The sequence below is a fragment of the Dendrobates tinctorius genome, unplaced genomic scaffold, assembly GCF_039654945.1.
Source record: "Dendrobates tinctorius isolate UK_male_01 unplaced genomic scaffold, ASM3965494v1 ptg000254l, whole genome shotgun sequence".
Lineage (NCBI taxonomy): Eukaryota > Metazoa > Chordata > Amphibia > Anura > Dendrobatidae > Dendrobates > Dendrobates tinctorius.
Genome location: NW_027361921.1, coordinates 3,864,740 through 3,885,186, shown reverse-complemented (window position 1 = coordinate 3,885,186; position 20,447 = coordinate 3,864,740). Strand labels below are relative to the sequence as shown.

The 20,447-nt window shown below is 45.7% G+C and overlaps 1 protein-coding gene across 1 annotated transcript in view; it reads left to right on the top strand.

Moving 5' to 3' along the window:
• The window catches only part of LOC141067698 (growth/differentiation factor 8-like), a 255,835-nt gene that overhangs the window by 105,420 nt on the left and 129,968 nt on the right, over positions 1–20,447 (top strand). The window lies entirely within an intron of this gene.

The window sequence follows — 20,447 nt, the reverse complement described above, 5'->3', positions numbered from 1 at the left end:
AGACGGCAAAGTCTCCTGCTGCCTCCACATGCCAACACCACCAGGCCTCAACCTGCTCCATGCCTCTTCCTGGGCTCCAACAACGCCAGTTGGTGTTCAGAAATGCCGTCTTCGCAGAGAAACACACACTAGCTCCTGTGTTAGTGGGGTTCAGTAATGCCAGCTGTTCCCCTGCTGTGTAGACGGCAATGTCTCCTGCTCCATCCACATGCCAACCCTATCAGGCCTCAGCCTGCTCCATGCCTCTTCCTGGGCTCCAACAACGCCAGTTGGTGTTCAGAAGTGCCATCTTCGCAGAGAAAAACACACTCGCTACTGTGTCTGTGGGGTTCAGTAATGCCAGCTGTTCCCCTGCTGTGTAGACGGTAAAGTCTAGTGCTGCCTCCACATGCCAACACCATCAGGCCTCAGCCTGCTCCATGCCTCTTCCTGGGCTCCAACAACGCCAGTTGGTGTTCAGAAGTGTCGTCTTCACAGACAAACACACACTAGCTCCTGTGTTAGTGGGGTTCAGTAATGCCAGCTGTTCCCCTGCTGTGTAGACGGCAATGACTCCTGCTCCATCCACATGCAAACTACTACAGATTTGTAACTGTGCTCAACTTAGGCCTCTGGCTCCACTGTCTCTAGTATTTCCCCTGGCCAACAACCCCGCCAGTTACAGCTCTGAAGTGGCGTCTGCACAATCCACACTTGTTCCTCAGTTACTATGGCTCAGTCCCGTCAGTTGATCCCCCGATGTGTGTCCGGCAAGGTCTCCTGCTCTGTCCACATTCACATTACTAGTAGTGTGAATGAGGACTGAGCAGGAGAGCTTGCCAGACACACATCAGGTGATCAACAGATGGGACTGAGCCACAGTTACACAGGAACAAGTGTGGATTGTGTAGACACCACTTCAGAGCTGTCACTGGCGGGGTTGGAGGCCAGGGGAAATACTAGAGACAGTGGAACCAGAGGCCATAGTGGAGCACGGTTACAATCAGTAGTAGTCTACTACCTCTATAAAACGTGCTGCAAGTTGGCCTCAGCCTGCTCCATGCCTCATCCTGGGCTCCAACAACGCCAGTTGGTGTTCAGAACTGCCGTCTTCACAGAGAAAAACACACTCGCTACTGTGTCTGTGGGGTTCAGTATCGCCAGCTTTTCCCCTGCTGTGTGGATGGCAAAGTCTCCTGCTGCCTCCAAACTCACACTACAATGCTTTTTCTCCTCGCTCCAAGTAGGCCTCAGCCTGCTCGGAGCATTGATCCTGGGCTACAACACAGCCAGTTGTAGCCTGGAAGTGCCGTCCGCACAGATATAAACACTCGCTCCTGTGTCTGTGGGGTTCAGTAACGCCAGCTGTTCCCCTGCTGTGTGGATGGCAAAGTCTCCTGCTGCCTCCAAATTCACACTACAACGCTATTTCTCCTCGCTCCAAGTAGGCCTCAGCCTGCTCGGAGCATTGATCCTGGGCTACAACACAGCTAGTTGTAGCCTGGAAGTGCCGTCCGCACAGATATAAACACTAGCTCCTGTGTCTGTGGGGTTCAGTGACGCCAGCTGTTCCCCTGCTGTGCGGATGGCTAAGTGTACTGCTGCCTCCAACATCACACTACTACTGACTTTTAACCGTGGTCCACTTAGGCCTCTGGCTGTACTGTCTCTAGTATTTCCCCTGACCTCCAACCCCACCAGTCACTGCTCTGATGTGCCGTCTGCACAATCCACACTTGTTCCTGTGTTACTGGGGTTCAGTCACGTCAGTTGATCCCCTGATGTGTGTCCGGCAATGTCTCCTGCTCTGTCCCCATTCCCATTAATAGTTGTGGGAATGTGGACAGAGCAGGACACCTTGCCGGACACACATCAGGGGATCAACTGACGTGACTGAGCCCCAGTAACTCAGGAACAAGTGTGGATTGTGCAGACAACACTGCAGAGCAGCAACTGGCATGGTTGGAGGCCAGGGGAAATACTAGAGACAATAGAGCCAGAGGCCAAAGTGGAGCACAGTTACAATCAGTAGTTGTGTACAACTAATATAAAACTCGCTCCAAGTTGGCCTCAGCCTGCTGCATGATTGACACCTGGGCTTCAACATCGCATGTTGCTGCTCAGAAGTGTGTTTGCCATGGGTACTCCCTCCTGCCCAGCTGGGTACCAGCACTGTCAGCTGTTTCTCGGCAGAGCCTTTGGCCTAGGTGCCTCCTTCTTGGTATCTGAGTTCCAGCAATGTCTGCTGGTCCTTGGTAGTGCTTTTTAGCACAGGTAACTCCTGCTTTGAAACCGTGTTCCAGCACCGTCAGCTGGTCCATGGTTATGCCATTGGCATGGGCACTCCCTCCTGCCCAGCCTGGTTCCAGCACGCCTGCTGTTTCCGGGTAGTGGCAACGTCACTTTGCCACCAATACGTTGTCCTGTCGTGTTGCAGTCGGGTTAGCCGAGTCTATGGTGCCTGCAGTTTTGGTGCTTCCTATGTGGGCTGCGGGTTCTGGTAATAAAGGCTGGTTCCGTAGTGCCAATAGGACAAGCACCCCCTGTAGGACTGTGGGTTTCGGTAACTGCGGCCAGCTCACGGCCTTGCAAGTTTGTCTTTTTCATGGGTACCTTGTGCTACCCATCCGGGTTCCAGCACCGTCAGCTGGTTCTCGGCAGAGCCTTTGGCCTAGGTGCCTCCTTCTTGGTATCCGAGTTCCAGCAACGTCTGCTGGTCCTTGGTAGTGCCTTTTAGCACAGGTAACTCCTGCTTAGAAACCGTGTTCCAGCACTGTCAGCTGGTCCACGGTTGTGCCATGGGCTCTTGTTCATTCTGCTGCCCCTCCAGGTTCCAGCACCGTCAGCTGGTTCTCGGCAGTGTCTTTGGCACGGGTACTCCCTCCTGCCCAGCCTGGTTCCAGCACGCCTGCTGTTTCCGGGTAGTGTCAACGTCATTTTGCCACCAATATGTTGTCCTGTCGTGTTGCAGTCGGGATAGCCGAGTCTATGGTGCCTGCAGTTTCAGTGCTTCCTATGTGGACTGCGGGTTCTGGTAACAAAGGCTGGTTCCGTAGTGCCAATAGGAAAAGCACCCCCTGTAGGACTGTGGGTTTCGGTAACTGCGGCCTGCTCGCGGACGCGACACTTTGTTAATCATGGGTACCTTGTGCTACCCATCTGGGTTCCAGCAACGTCAGCTGGTTCCCGGCAGAGCCTTTGGCCTAGGTGCCTCCTTGTCAGTATCCGAGTTCCACCAACGTCTGCTGGTCCTTGGTAGTGCTTTGGAGCACAGGTACCTCCTGCTTAGTAACCGTGTTCCAGCACCGTCAGCTGTTCCACGGTTGTCCCATTGGCTCTTGTTCCTTCTGCTGCCCCTCCGGGTTCCAGCACCGTCAGCTGGTCCTCGCTAGTTTCATTTGCTCTTGCAGCTTCTGCTACCCATCCGGGTTCCTGCACCGTCAGCTGGTTCTCAGCAGTGCCTTTGGCCTAGTTGCCTCCGTGTCGGTATCCGAGTTCCACCAACGTCTGCTGGTCCTTGGTAGTGCTTTGGAGCACAGGTACCTCCTGCTCAGTAACCATGTTCCAGCACCATCAGCTGGTCCACGGTTGTGCCATTGGCTCTTGTTCATTCTGCTGCCACTCCGGGTCCCAGTACCATCAGCTGGTTCTCGCCAGTTCCTCAGCCTTCTTGTAACTTCTGCTACTTTTCCAAGTTCAAGCTTGTGGAAATGGTTTTTGATTCTCACTCTGGATCTCCCTGACAATGACCCTGAAGACGATGACCCTGAAGACCACACCGAAGAAGACCTAAAAGATGACCTTGAAGAAGATGAACAAGAGGACAAAGAACAGGAAGACAACCACCAAGATGCAGAACAACAAGAGACAGAAAACCAAGAAGCATAAAATCCAAAAGCAGAAGAACATTAAGCATAAGACTAAAAATCTGAGCAAATGAGATTATCAAATTTATAAGCAGAAGAAGACTAAGCAGTGTATGGGGGTGAGTCCGTTCCTCCTTGTGGTGCCCCTGGAAAAGGCCTGCTGCTGCAGGCCAAACTGAACGCGGACAAATCCTGTTGTAAATCTTTTGTGACAGGCTGAACGGAAGGTGTAATCTTCAAACTTTTATAGATAACTACAGGAGGGAAGAAGAAGAAGAAGAAGAAGAAGAAGAAGAAGAAGAAGAAGAAGAAGAAGAAGAAGAAGAAGAAGAAGAAGAAGAAGAAGAAGAAGAAGAAGAAGAAGAAGAAGAAGAAGAAGAAGAAGAAGAAGAAGATACTGCTGCTGCTGAAGATGATGGAGAAAGTGTGGGAGAAGTAAAAAAGAAGGGGAAGAGCATGGAAGTAGTGAAACATACATATCTGACAAAAAATTAAAGACTTTAACATAGTCAATATCTTTGTAACTACGAACGTCTTTAAAAAAAAAAAATTCCTGCTATTCCATTTGATTGGGCTAAACCTCTATGGCTTTAATGTCTCCTCCACCTCCCACAATACATTCTACATTATTATTAGTTGTTTTTCTTTATGTAGAATTAACTGACAGGGAAAAAAAGGGTTTTTTTTAATTCTGATATTTCTGTTCCATTGACTTGAATGGGACTTCCGGGATCGGAAACGGCGATACCCGATACTTTTTTTAGATCTGCCGATCCATTCCGATACAATATTTTTCAGTATCGGGTGGTATCGCTCAACACTAGTCATGGGTCTTCCAGCAGGGCAATGACCCAAAACACACTTCAAAAAGCACTAGAAAATGGTTTGAGAGGAAGCACTGGAGACTTCTAAGGTGGCCAGCAATGAGTCCAGACCTGAATCCCATAGAACACCTGTGGAGAGATATAAAAATGGAAGTTTGGAGAAGGCACCCTTCAAATATCAGGGACCTGGAGCAGTTTGCCAAAGAAGAATGGTCTAAAATTCCAGCAGAGCATTGTAAGAAACTCATTGATAGTTACCGGAAGCAGTTGGTCGCAGTTGTTGTGGCTAAAGGTTGTGCAACCAAGTATTAGGCTGAGGGTGCCAATACTTTTGTCTGGCCCATTTTTGGAATTTTGTGTGAAATGATCAATATTTTGCTTTTTGTTTCATTCTCTTTTGTGTTTTTTCATTTAAGACAAATTAAATGAAGATAATAATACCAAAGAATTTGTGTTTGCAATCATTTTCCTGAAGAAACTGAGTATTATCTGACAGAATTGCAGGGGTGTCAATACTTTTGGCCACAACTGCATATACATATTTCTTGTCAGTTCTGACTTATACAGTGGGGAAAAAAAGTATTTAGTCAGTCAGCAATAGTGCAAGTTCCACCACTTAAAAAGATGAGAGGCGTCTGTAATTTACATCATAGGTAGACCTCAACTATGGGAGACAAACTGAGAAAAAAAAATCCAGAAAATCACATTGTCTGTTTTTTTTTTCATTTTATTTGCATATTATGGTGGAAAATAAGTATTTGGTCAGAAACAAAATTTCATCTCAATACTTTGTGACATATCCTTTGTTGGCAATGACAGAGGTCAAACGTTTTCTGTAAGTCTTCACAAGGTTGCCACACACTGTTGTTGGTATGTTGGCCCATTCCTCCATGCAGATCTCCTCTAGAGCAGTGATGTTTTTGGCTTTTCACTTGGCAACACGGACTTTCAACTCCCTCCAAAGGTTTTCTATAGGGTTGAGATCTGGAGACTGGCTAGGCCACTCCAGGACCTTGAAATGCTTCTTACGAAGCCACTCCTTCGTTGCCCTGGTGGTGTGCTTTGGATCATTGTCATGTTGAAAGACCCAGCCACGTTTCATCTTCAATGCCCTTGCTGATGGAAGGAGGTTTGCACTCAAAATCTCACGATACATGGCCCCATTCATTCTTTCACGTACCCGGATCAGTCGTCCTGGCCCCTTTGCAGAGAAACAGCCCCAAAGCATGATGTTTCCACCACCATGCTTTACAGTAGGTATGGTGTTTGATGGATACAACTCAGTATTCTTTTTCCTCCAAACACGACAAGTTGTGTTTCTACCAAACAGTTCCAGTTTGGTTTCATCAGACCATAGGACATTCTCCCAAAACTCCTCTGGATCATCCAAATGCTCTCTAGCAAACTTCAGACGAGCCCGGACATGTACAGGCTTAAGCAGTGGGACACGTCTGGCACTGCAGGATCTGAGTCCATGGTGGCGTAGTGTGTTACTTATGGTAGGCCTTGTTACATTGGTCCCAGCTCTCTGCAGTTCATTCACTAGGTCCCCCCACGTGGTTCTGGGATTTTTGCTCACCGTTCTTGTGATCATTCTGACCCCACGGGGTGGGATTTTGCGTGGAGCACCAGATCGAGGGAGATTATCAGTGGTCTTGTATGTCTTCCATTTTCTAATTATTGCTCCCACAGTTGATTTCTTCACTCCAAGCTGGTTGGCTATTGCAGATTCAGTCTTCCCAGCCTGGTGCAGGGCTACAATTTTGTTTCTGGTGTCCTTTGACAGCTCTTTGGTCTTCACCATAGTGGAGTTTGGAGTCAGACTGTTTGAGGGTGTGCACAGGTGTCTTTTTATACCGATAACAAGTTTAAACAGGTGCCATTACTACAGGTAATGAGTGGAGGAAAGAGGAGACTCTTAAAGAAGAAGTTACAGGTCTGTGAGAGCCAGAAATCTTGATTGCTTGTTTCTGACCAAATACTTATTTTCCACCATAATATGCAAATAAAATGAAAAAAAAACAGACAATGTGATTTTCTGGATTTTTTTTTCTCAGTTTGTCTCCCATAGTTGAGGTCTACCTATGATGTAAATTACAGACACCTCTCATCTTTTTAAGTGGTGGAACTTGCACTATTGCTGACTGACTAAATACTTTTTTTCCCCACTGTATATACACTGTAGAACATCAGAAGAGAGAAGAGACCAGACTAATAATGGTATGCACATCCACATTATAGTAAAATATAGAAAAACCTTTATTACACCTCAGACAAAATTGATATGAAAACATTTAAAAACAATTTTTGTGATGCAACAGTGATCTCACCAGCGAGATCGCGGTGTGTGACACTGACCAGCGACCGGCCCCCCTGCCAGTTATCGCTGATCGTCCTGGAATAGCCAGGACATTTTTTTGATCGTTGGTCTCCCGCTGGCCAGCACGCATCGCTGCGTGTGACAGGCGGGAGACCAGCGATCATTGCGCTGGTTACTAGGGTAGACGCAGGGTTTCTAAGCACTGTGCGGGTGCTTAGAAATCAGATGTGTACCTTAGTTACCAGCGCGCTGATGCAGGGAGCTGGTAACCAAGTTACACATCGGGTTTCTAAGTGACGCGCGCTGCTTAGAAACCTGATGTGTACCTTAGTTACCAGCCCCCTGCATCAGCTCGCTGGTAACTAATGTACACAGCGACGCCGGGTGCTCGGCGTCACTGGTGCTGATCGCTGGTGAAGCTGTCTGTTTGACAGCTCACCAGCAATTATGTAGTGACTCACCTGCGATCCTGACAAGTTGATATCATTGTCGGCATCGCTGGTGAGTCGCTATGTGTGACAGGGCCCTTACAATTTGATTCTAGAACACTCGTATGTGGGCTGGTGAATTTGTTTTTGTGCCAGGGCTGCATTTTGGTCCCAGTCTGACCTTGGTATGATGTCCCCTCAGCTCCTTTATACACAGAATGATGTCTCCACATCTGCCCTCTACAACAGCATGATGACTCCACAGCTCTACTATGTACAGTACAATGCCCCCCAAACAGCACAATGCCCCATCAGTAGTTCCCACATTGTATAAATGAGACATCCAATAGCTTACACACTGCATGATGGCCCCACAGAAGCCCCCACACTGTACATGAGCCCCTTCATAACCTTCACTCTGTATAATTGCTTCCACACTGTGTAATGGCCTCTCAGTAGCCCCACACTCCACATTAGCCTCTTAGCAGCCCCCACACTATTTTATGGCCCTCATAATGTATGATGACCCAACATTAGCCCTCAGAGTGTATGATGACCCCCACAGTAGTCTTTACACTGCCTCATGGCTCCAAACTGTACAATGTTTCCACATTAGTCCCCATACTGTATCATGGCCCCTTCACTGAGTGATGGCCCCCACAGTGGTCACCAAACTGTACCATGGCCCCTAAGTAGCCCCCACTCTATATGAGAGCTCTCACAGTAGTCCTCACTCTGTGTGAAGGTCCCCTTAGTTAACCTCACTCTGTATGATGGCCCCCTTGGTAGCCCCCACACAGTATCTTGTCCCCCTTTATAGCCATGATGCTGTATGATGATGGTAGCCCTCATACTGTATCATGGCCCACTTAGTAGCCCCTCCACACTGCATTATAGTCCAATTAGTAGTCCCACACTGTATCATGGCCCTTTAGTAGCTCCAACTATCTATGATGTTCCCCTTTGTTGCCCCCATTCTGTATGAGGGTCCTCTTAGTAGCCCCCACTATTTATAAGGACTCTCTTAGTAGCCTACATTATGTATGAAGGCCTCTTTAGTATCTTCCACTATGAATGAGGGCCCCCTTACTAGTCCCCCTCTATGTATGATGGCAACTTAGTAGGTCTGACACTTATTGGCCATCACCTAATATTAAAATAAACATCATATATTCACCTAACACCGGTAAGTCCAGTGGCAGACATTGGCAGGTCACGGCAGACCAACATGGTGATGTCATCGCACTGGGACAATGACTTGGGTGATGATGCCATCACATTACTTCGGCAAGAACCTGCCATTCTGCAAGATGCAGACTTAAAGCAACCTGCAGCTTATGGAACAGGGAGCAGTCATGTAGGTAGACATGCTCCTGGCCTTTCCGCAGAGTTTAACAGTATCAGCATGCTGCGCACTCCAATACAATTAACCCCTTCCCGACCAGTGACACAGCATATGCGTCATGAAAGTCGGTGCCAATCCAACCAATGACGCATATGCTGTGTCATGACATTAAAGCCCCCCTGTGGGTCGGGTGACCGGGGTCAATGAAAGGTCATCCGACCCGCAGATACAGAGGGCTTTGTGCTTCATCACAGGGGGGTGGCTTCTCCCCCACGTGACTGCAATCGCTCTGATTGGCTGTTAAAATGAAACAGCCAATCAGAGCGATAGTAATATTTCATCAATGAGCCATGTTCGATGCTGAAATAGTATCGGACATGGCTGAAAACACCGATTCGACCCCCTCACCAGCTAACGGGGTCGATCTGCTCCCCGCCACTGAATGACAGCGGCGATCTGTCGCCGCTGTCATTATCTGCTCCCCCGCCTTCCCTCCGCTCCCTCCAGCTTCCGATCACCCCCCCTCCCATCCCCCGGTATCTTCCGAGTGCCGCTGTCGCTCCCGATGTCCTGCGGTCCCAGATCATGGGCGCGGCCATCTACGGAAATGGCAGGCGCATGCGCAGTGCACCCGCCGGAATCTGCGGCTGCAGATTCCATTCATTCATTTTGATCACTGTGATAAACTCTCACAGTGATCAAAATAAAATAAAAAAGTAAATAACCCCCCCTTTATTTCCCCCATAGGTAGGCACAAATAATAAAATTAAGAAAATATTTTTATTTTTCCTTTAGGGCTAGGGTTAGAATTAGGGTTAGGGTTGGAAATAGGGTTAGGGTTGGAATTAGGGTTATGGTTAAGGATGGAATTATGGTTAGGATGGAATTAGGGTTAGGGTAATGGTTGGAATTAGGGTTATGGTTGGAATTAGGGTTAAGATTAGGGTTAGTGGTGTGTTGGAGTTAGGGTTGGGATTAGGGTTAGGCTTGTGGTTAGGGTTAAGGTTGGGATTAGGGATAGGGGTGCGATGGGTTAGGGTTATGGTTAGGATTGGAATTAGGGTTAGGGATGTGTTGGGGTTAGGGTTGTGGATAGGGGTGTGTTGGGGTTAGGGTTGGAGTTAGAATTGAGGGGTTTCCACTGTTTAGGCACATTAGGGGGTCTCCAAACGTGGCATGGTGCCACCATTGATTCCAGCCAATTTTGCGTTCAAAAAGTCAAATGGTGCTCTCTCCCTTCCAAGCCCTGACGTGTGCCAAAACAGTGGTTTACCCCAACATATGGGGTATCTGCATACTCAGGAAAAATTTCACAACAACTATAGGGGTCTAGTTTCTCCTATTACCCTTGTGAAAAAAAATTGCGGGCTAAAAATCTTTTTTTTGAGGAAAAAACTATTTTTTATTTTCATGGCTCTGCGTTATAAACTTCTGTGAAGCACTTGGGGGTTCAAGGTGCTCACCACACATCTAGATAAGTTTCTTGGGGGATCAAGTTTCCAAAATGGGGTCACTTGTGGGGGGTTTCCACAGTTTAGGTACAGGGGCTTTGCAAATGTAATATGATGCCCGCAGACCATTCCATCAAAGTCAGCACTTCAAAATGCCACTACTTCCCTTCCGAGCCCCGACGTGTGCCCAAACAGTGGTTCCCCCACACATATGGGGTGCCAGCATACTCAGGACAAACTGTACAACAACTTTTGGGGTCCAATCTCTCCTGTTAAAAATGAGGATGAATGAACTCATGGAGATCAACATCCAACACTGCGGAGACACCATCACATGTTTCTCAGCGCAGCGATTCTAGAGCAATGCCCCCATCCCTTATGGGAAATATGTAAACATATGCAAAACACAAGCCGCGGAGACACCATCACATGTTTCTCAACGCAAGCAATGACTAGCCAGGTCTTTCCACGGGAAGGAACAACCATGGGAAGGGCAGTCTCCAATGAAGGAAACCACCTATGCCAAAACATGGTATCCATCCACAGACAGCTGTTTCGGGGTATTGCCCCTCATCAGTGTGGAGTAGGAAACTGGCCAGTAGGAGCAATGCCTAGTAGAAGACTGTGAAAAATGAGGATGAATGAACTCATGGAGATCAACATCCAACACTGCGGAGACACCATCACATGTTTCTCAACGCAGTGATTCTAGAGCAATGCCCCCATCCCTTATGGGAAATATGTAAGCATATGCAAAACACAAGCCGCGGAGACACCATCACATGTTTCTCAACGCAAGCAATGACTAGCCAGGTCTTTCCACGGGAAGGAACAACCACGGGAAGGGCAGTCTCCAATGAAGGAAACCACCTATGCCAAAACATGGTATCCATCCACAGACAGCTGTTTCGGGGTATTGCTCCTCATCAGTGTGGAGTAGGAAACTGGCCAGTAGGAGCAATGCCTAGTAGAAGACTGTGAAAAATGAGGATGAATGAACTCATGGAGATCAACATCCAACACTGCGGAGACACCATCACATGTTTCTCAAAGCAGTGATTCTAGAGCAATGACCCCATCCCTTATGGGAAATATGTAAACATATGCAAAACACAAGCCGCGGAGACACCATCACATGTTTCTCAACGCAAGCAATGACTAGCCAGGTCTTTCCCTGGGAAGGAACAACCATGGGAAGAGCAGTGTTAGGAGTGGCAGAAGGCACTAAATAAAAATATAAATAAAGTACCTTCGCCACTCGGGGTCCACCGTGCAGAAGATGTAATAACTGCTGCTAGGTGACGGCAGAGCAATCTGGCGATAATGTGCACAGGGGTTAATGGCACCCAGTGTGCACTGCTCAGACTCTGTTGAACTCACAGAGTCACAGAAATAAAACACAAAAAACGCTGAGTCTGTTTAGGACACAGAACTACAGCGCTGCACCCGCAGTATCTGGTCACAGGAGTAGCACTAGATGGCGGTACTTACTCCATCTAGACCTACCAACAAGGATCGTGTGTAGAGCTTCGCAACTGCAGACGCACGAAGAGCTGCAATTGCAGCGCGGCAAAGACAGAGCCGCTGTAAAGACACTGCTAACTGGCAATAACTCAGGCACTCTCACAGACGTAGTATCAGAGGGGAGGGGTTTCCAATGAGTCATTCACCAGTCCATGCATCCATCAACAAACATACAGCAGCAGTATGGCTATACTAGAGCATGGCGGAATAGCCATGCGCGCTTTTTATAGCGAACAGGACCTTCCGGAAATCACCAGGTCTCCAAGAGGAGCCAATGGGATCCGACACAGGATCTGAACACCTGTCTCCCGAACTCCAATGAGAGTTCGTCCCATGAACATGCTCAGATGCAGGGGTAGAGGACTTAGCCTCTGGAGAGAGTTGCCGCAAGGCAATCTCCTCTACAGTCCCTTCTACAGCAGATGAAGAGCAGGAGATTGCAAAATGTGAGGATCTAGATTTCAGCAAAGGAGAGGCAGAAATCTGACTCCTAACAGGCAGTCTCCAATTAAGGAAACCACCTATGCCAAAACAAGGTATCCATCCACAGATAGCTGTTTCGGGGTATTGCCCCTCATCAGATGTTATCCTTTTGAAAATAAAATATTGCGGACTAAAAAATAATTTTTTGAGGAAAAAAAATATTTTTTATTTTCACGGCTCTGCGTTATAAACTTCTGTGAAGCATCTGAGTGTTCAAAGTGCTTACTATGCATCTACATAAGTTCCTTAGGGGGTATAGTTTCCAAAATGGGGTCATTTGTGGGGAGAGACCAAAGTTTAGGCACACAGGGGCTCTCCAAACACGACATGGTGTCCACTAACGATTGGAGCTAATTTTCATTTCAAAAAGTCAAATGGCACTCCTTCCCTTCTGAGCCCTGCCGTGCGCCAAACAGTGGTTCCCCCCACATATGGGGTACCAGCGTACTCAGGACAAACTGGACAACAACTTTTGTGGTCCAATTTCTCCTGTTAGCCATGTGAAAATAAAAAATAGCGTGCTAAAAAATCATTTTTGAGGAAAAAAAATGATTTTTTTATTTTCACTGCTCTGCGTGATAAGCTTCTATGAAGCATCTGGGGGTTCAAAGTGCTCACTATGCATCTACATAAGTTCCTTAGGGGGTCTAGTTTCCAAAATGGGGTCATTTGTGGGGGAGCCCAAAGTTTAGGCACACAGGGGCTCTCCAAACACGACATGGTGTCCGCTAACGATTGAAGCTAATTTTCCATTCAAAAAGTCAAATGGCGCTCCTTCCCTTTCGGACCCTGCCGTGCGCTCAAACACAAACAGTGGTTTATGACCACATATGAGATATCGGTGTACTCAGGAGAAATTGCCCAACAAATTTTAGGATCCGTTTTATCCTGTTGTCCATGTGAAAATGAAAAAATTGAGGCTAAAAGAAAATTTTTGTGAAAAAAAGTACTTTGTTTTATGGATCAATTTGTGAAGCACCTGGGGGTTCAAAGTGATCACTATGCATCTAGATAAGTTCCTTGTGGAGGTCTAGTTTCCAAAATGGCGTCTCTTGTGGGGGATCTCCAATGTTTAGGCACACAGAGGCTCTCCAAACGCGACATGGCAACAGCTAAATATTGCAGCATATTTTCCATTCAGAAAGCCAAATGGAGATCCTTCCCTTCTGAGCCCTGCCGTGCACCCAAACAGTGGTTTATGACCACATACGAGGTATCGGTGTTCTCAGGAGAAATTGCCCAACAAATTTTAGGATCCATTTTATCCTGTTGCCCATGTGAAAATGAAAAAATTGATGCTAAAAGAACATTTTTGTTGGAAAAATGAAAATGTCCATTTTTTCCTTCCACGTTGTTTTAGTTCCTGTGAAGCACCTGAAGGGTTAATAATCTTCTTGAATGTAGATTTGAGTAGCTTAAGGGGTGCAGATTTTAGAATGGTGTCACTTTTGGGTATTTTCTGCCATATAGACCCCTCAAAGTGACTTCAAATGTGAGGTGGTCCCTAAAAAAAAAGGTTTTGTAAATTTTGTTGTAAAAACGAGAAATCACTGGTCAACTTTTAACCCTTATAACAACAAAAAAATTTATTTCCAAAATTGTGCTAGTGTAAAGTAGACATGTGGGAAATGTTATTTAGTAACTATTTTGTGTCACATAACTCTCTGGTTTAACAGAATAAAAATTCAAATTTGGAAAATTGCGAAATTTTCAAAATTTTCGACAAATTTCTGATTTTTTCACAAACGCAAAAATTATCGACTCAAATTTACCACTAACATGAAGCCCAATATGTCACAAAAAACAATCTCAGAATCTCTAGGATCCGTTGAAGCATTCCAGAGTTATTACCTCATAAAGGGACATTGGTCAGAATTGCAAAAAATGGCCTGGTCATTAAGGTCAAAATAGGCTTGGTCATGAAGGTGTTAAGGGTACCAGTTTCTCTAGATGAGCCATGCTGAGTCAGCTACTCTACTGGCCCTAGCACCTAGTGGGGAAGAATTGTCTCTTCGGAGAGCTGAGAGAGGTCTCTTGGTTAGTTGTGTGGTTGGCAGGTATCTCTCAGTGAACACTTTGCCGAGCAGTGAACACAGTTTACCCTGCTAATGTGCCAATTAACTTTCTTTCATAAGCTAAAAAAAAATGCATGGGTGTAAAAGCATAGATGCACTTGCTATGCTAGCTAGCTTGACTGAGGGCCTGACTGGTTTAATTTCCGCACCCCACTGCAATGATTGTTAAACATAGCCTCCTCTTTGTCGAAACATCAATTTCACTCTGTCTATTAGCCTCCTCCCTTCCCCATGCCTAAGATGACTCAATGTCATCCTCCACAATCACCTACTGCTCCTCTTTCACCTCTTGACCTCCCTCTTCTTCACATTCTGCTGTATTTAACATTATCCGTGAGTGTCCCCAAAACCCTAAGGCGGTGGTGATGAACATATACAAATTGATGTTCTTCCTCTGTCTCCTATTGCATCCTGGTGCATGATTTTTCCAATATAAATATAAGGAGCATCGCAATATTGATGCCACAATTGTCCCTACTGAAAAATTAATTAACCTCAGGGTCTCAGTAGATGACACATCTCCTTCATTAGCTGCCAATGGTAACTTCCCATAACCCAAGCCCCAGTATGCCTGATAGCTGATTATATCACTTTACAATACAGATGCTCGAACATATGCAACACTGAATTTTAACATTGCAAATCAGGTGGTGCTGACAATTCTCTTTTTACACAGTCTGAAGGGTGTTCTTAGTCAAATAAGAATGGCTTAGGATCTTATCATCTTGTCTGTCAGCTTGCAAAGTGAGAGTGAAATGTTACACATGCTGAACATGAACTTCCTGGTTCTTTTTTTTTTTTAACAGTGCCTTACAGGCAATATAACAGTAAACAGTGGGACAATACGTCGGACAGGTGAGGGATATTGTTGTTTTTTAATTTTGCTTTATTACAGGAGACAAAAGATTCAATTGAGTATAATTGTGTTTGCTATTTTTAAATAAAATAAGGAAAAGGGTGTTTTGTTTTTATTTCAAATAAAATACTTTATACTTGCCGTGTCTCTTTATTTACAATACAACTATAGGATTAGTAATGGATAGGCATCATATAGATGCCTAGCCATTACTAATCCATGGGCTTGATGTCACTAGACAATACAAAGGTGACATCAACCCCACAAATATGAAACCCAATTGTCTCTGCCACAGGGCAAGTAGGAAGAGCCGGGCAAAGCACCAGAATTGGTTAATCTAATAGATGTGCCTTTTCTGGCTGGCTGTGGGCTGCTATTTTTAGGGTGGGGGGATGTCAGTATCTATGGCCCCTTAACAGCCTGAGAATACCAGCCCCCAGCTGTCTGCTTTAGCAAGGCTGATGGTCAAAAATTGGAGGGACCCCATGCTGTTTTTTTATTATTTATTTAATTAAAAAACAGCGTGAGGACCGCTCTATTCTTGATAACCAGCATTGTTAACACTGACAGCTAAAGGTTGCAGCCCCCAGCTGTCAGCTCTGCCTGGCTGGTTATCAAAAATACAAGGGAACCACTGCCGTTTTCTTTTTAAAATTATTTATTTAGTGCACAGGCACCAGCTGATGAATACTCCCATCAGCTGCCGCCTGCTCTCATTGTTATTAGTGGCACAAGGCATAGCATGATGGGAGCAGTAGGAACCTAACATTTCAAGTTATTCATAATAAACTCGATATTATTCATACGAACATCAGACTTTTCGAGATTTATTAGAACTTTTGGAGGAGAATGACTCCGTCTCAAAAGTCCACTAGAACTCCATCTTTTTCACTTGTGCCAGCTATCAAATTTTTTTTAATTAGTGAAACATGATATTCTTGCCATGATCCCAAGGGTGAGTTTCTCCCCTAATCTTTCCTTGACTGAAAAGCAGGCTCTTGGTGCTCTCAAGAATAATAACACCATTATAATTAAGGAGGCTGACAAGGGTGGTAATGTGATGCTTTGGCCCACCCACATGTACTTAAAGGAAGCCAGCAGACAGCTCAACAATTCCCAGTTTTATCATAAACTTCCGTCGGACCCCACGCCCGTGTTTCTTGGAAAATTTTGTACACTGTTAGATAGAGCTGTCCATTTTGGTATCATCACTTCTGATGAACACAAGTACATGTGGGTGGAGCATCCAGTTACTTCAACTTTTTACTTGCTGCCAAAGGTGCACAAACACGCCACTAACCCCCCCGGGTTACCCCATTGTGTCAAGCATTGGGTGTATTTGTGAGAGGGTCTCCACTTATGTGGATTTTTTTCATCCAACCTTTGGCCTCTTCCCTGCTTTCCTTCATTAGTGATTCGACCCACTTCATTGAACTATGTTGTGAAATTGCTCTCTCAGAAGATTTTTTGTTCATCACATGTGACGTGGAGTCATTGTACTCAAACATCAGACATGAGGATGGGTTGGAGGCCGTTGCATATTTTCTTGATAAGCGTGAGTGGGTTGACCATGGGCATAATCAGTTTTTGCTTGATTTTTTGAAGTTTTTTCTCCTCCATAACTTCTTTATCTTTGATAGAGTATTTTGCCATCAAGTCTCCAGAGTGGCGATGGGGGCTCGGTGTGCGCTAGCCTTCACAAACATCTTTCTTGGCTGGTGGGAGGAAAAAGTTATCTATTCTTCTGAGACCTTCTGGAAACAGGTCTCTCATGGGCATCGATTTATAGACGATATTTTCTTTCTATGGATGGGTACTGAATCTGAATGTGTTCAGTTCTTGAACGGCTTGAATGTCAATTTGTATAATATCTTCTTAACCCATTCCATCTCCCCCAGTTCTGCTACTTTCTTGGACTTAACCGTCTTTGTGCATAATTCACGCCTGGTGACTGACCGCTATTGCAAACCAACGGCTACTAATTATTTGTTGGAATATGGGAGCTTCTACCCACAGCACACTAAGGTGGGTGTGCCCATTGGTCAATTCCTCAGGGTCCGAAGGAATTGCACACGTGATTTTTTTTCTCCCAGGCTCAGGACTTAGCAGGGCGTTTTAAAAAAACGTGGGTATCCAAGGAGAGTTATCTCTGCTGCTTTTCAAAGAGCTCGACAACACAACCAGGCTTCTCTCCTTTCGACACGCATCCGTGACCAGAAATCGTGCCTTCGTTTTATTACTGAGTACAACAGCAGTTGGCCCCAGGTAAAGAATGTCTTATCCAAGCATTGGTCTATCCTCACTATGGATGCTCAGACATCTCTGGTCATGAGTACAGGGACTCTTTTGACAGCTAGGAGAGCACCTAGCTTAAGGAATCTTTTGACAAGAAGTCATTTTGTTTGCCCAGCTTACAAATTGAATAGAGGGATTATTTTGAAGGGATCTTTCCCATGTGGAGACTGCAACGTTTGTCCAATTATGTCTCCGACACGAGATGCCTTTATTAATCCTCTGGATTCTAAGAGACATACTCTGGGTTCTCATATTAATTGTAAGAGTAGAGACGTTATTTACGCACTGGTCTGTCCTTGCAGCAAAGTATATGTAGGACAGACATCCCAGGAGTTGAGTTGTGGCTGCGCATTTTTTGTCGGCCCACAGGGGTAATGCATCAGGTATTAGGGTTGTGGGATTGCAGAAGCTTACCCAAAATAATAGGCGTGGCAGTAATCGTAAGTTTCTGTTCCAAGTAGAATCCAGTTGGATTTTTAATTTACATTCTGTATCTCCTACAGGGTTAAATAAGGAGCTTTTGTTTACTGTTTTTTTGGGTTAAAAAAATTTTTGGGGGGGGTATTTGTTTCATCAGGTATTCCTCTTTTTTTAGGTTATCAGGATCAAGTTGGTGATTTTACCAGAAGCTTATTTATGGACCATCCTGATGGCTCATGCTTTTCCTCTCTTCTAGGGATTCATATTAAATCTCTATATATCTCCCATTTATCTTGGCTTATTGAGGTCTGGAGAACATCTTTTTGGAGGATTGGATTATCATCGGCCTGACCATACATACATGTTCCATCTACTCCTCATTTACCCTGAATTACTCAAGCTCAGAGACTCTACTTTTCAAGTGACTGTAATGCCATCTGTTCATCATTTTTGTGGGTTCTGAAATGTGTGTGTGTGTATGTATATATATATATATATATATATATATATAACTTTTTGTGTGTTTTCATTACTATTTTTTGCATGTAGATCATTATTATTTTTTATATTTTTTTTATTATTTTGTTTTTTTCTACTTTTGTGCCGCTCCTATATATTTTGTGTTATTTGCAACAATCTAATATATGATGTTTCCCTTGTGGGTGCGTACATGTTTCACACAACTTTATCTATGCCCTTTTGCGATGTGCCTGCCTTTACATCATCTGGACATGTGTCCAGCTCTTCCTCCCTTTTGTCACGGTCACGTGTGTCTGGACGCAGCGAGTACCGCAAGGCGAACCCATGTGACGCATGTGACCCTGGATACACCGCCTCCAGTGGGGCGAATTTAAATAATAAACACGTGCAGCTGGATACACCGCCTCCAACTGGCGAATTTAGACATTACACGTATATACAAGTCTGGAAACCCCGTCTCCAGTAAGGCGAATTTAAATAATAAGGGAAACCTGGGAAACATTAACAATGGTGGGCCCTGCGATAGGGAATAGGGAAGTGGAGACCTCCTGAGCTCCCCTGAGCCAGTGTCCCTGCACTCCTAACGTTCCCTAAGCCGGTTCCGCACCGGGCGGGCAACAGGAACCTAAAACGCCTAGCTCGCCCTGGCCTAAACCCTCACTAGGGAATTGGTCGGTGTGGAAACTAATCCCACCACTGCACTAAAATACACATGAGGAAACATGACAAAACAGGGGAAACACCACTTAGCTTTGCTCTGTTGCGTATGCTCCTAGCAACAGAGCACACCACCTGCGTGCGTCTTCTCCTCCACCCGGATCCATCATCATAACTGGATCCTTCACCATAGTGCAGCCTTGGAGCAGAGTCCACCACCAATTGCAGCTGTCCAGTAACAGAGTCCCAAAGATGAGTTCAGCTTCTGCCAAAACGTCCAGCATGCTTGAGTCCAGCTCTCAGCAACCAAGTCCCGCATGCTGAGTGCAACTCTCTCCATAGTCGTCACTCCACCAAGCCATGCAAGCACTTCCTGCCAACACCATAAACTGTGACTCCACCACGCCTTTCCAGCCCTTCTTGCAGACCACCTAGCTGCCACTCGTCCCCTCTGGCTGGGCTGCGCAGGACTCATGTTCAGCTCCTTCCTCCCCCAGGCTTACTTGCAAAATGACACACAATATCACCAACAGTGATTGAACCCACCTGGCTCCCTTTTATAGAGCCTAACACCTGATTTGTAATTAAGTGCACATAACCAAAGAACTAACGTGCGATACCACTCACCACCACCGGGGCAACTTAGATTGAACGACACCACGTGTAATAATTCTAATGGCCACTGGGGGCGATCACATCACACTTTGGCACACAGCCAAGGGAAAAAAAGTTCACTTTATGCATTTAAACTGTCAAATCCAGCCTGGATCATGACACCTTTATGTCAGTTTGTCTTTCGGTAATTTTTGACATTTACATGGCGAATGAGCAGCATCTGTATTTAGACAATTGTGTTATTCGCGCCTACGTCAACATCTCCATAGCGCACACGCAGATTTAATTACACCCGGCAACTAGTTGTTGCCTGGCAGACTGGTCTGCGTCACTGTGCATGCGTGCTTTGTGTTATCATTGTCCAATGATCTCACGCCAGAGCGAGATTTTTGTTCTGTGGTCTCGCGATACAGCGGCACTGGGCTTGTGCATTCTAGCGACATGGATTCCTCTCCTGAATCAGGTGGCTTCATCACTCACCAGCAACTTAATCAGGCATCTTATAAATATGTTCACTTTCTGGAAATTGGGACACACTTCTTCTGATGAAGCTGCTTACGCGTGGGGCTTTTCCCCATACCCCTGTTCCCCATGTTTTTGTGAGGCTCAGCCTATCTGGGCTGGTTCCTGTTGTTTTCCCCAGCTGGCTTGATAATTATAACTGTGGCCATCATTGGCCACCTATTTTCATTTTTTTACTTAGGATACAGTTTGCATGGTTTCTCATCTAGTTTCATTTATAATAAGTAGGGGCCTGTATCTTTTGCCAATCTTGGTGCTTGTGACATTTATTGTGTCTTGCTAATTTTTGCACTCACATATGAGATAC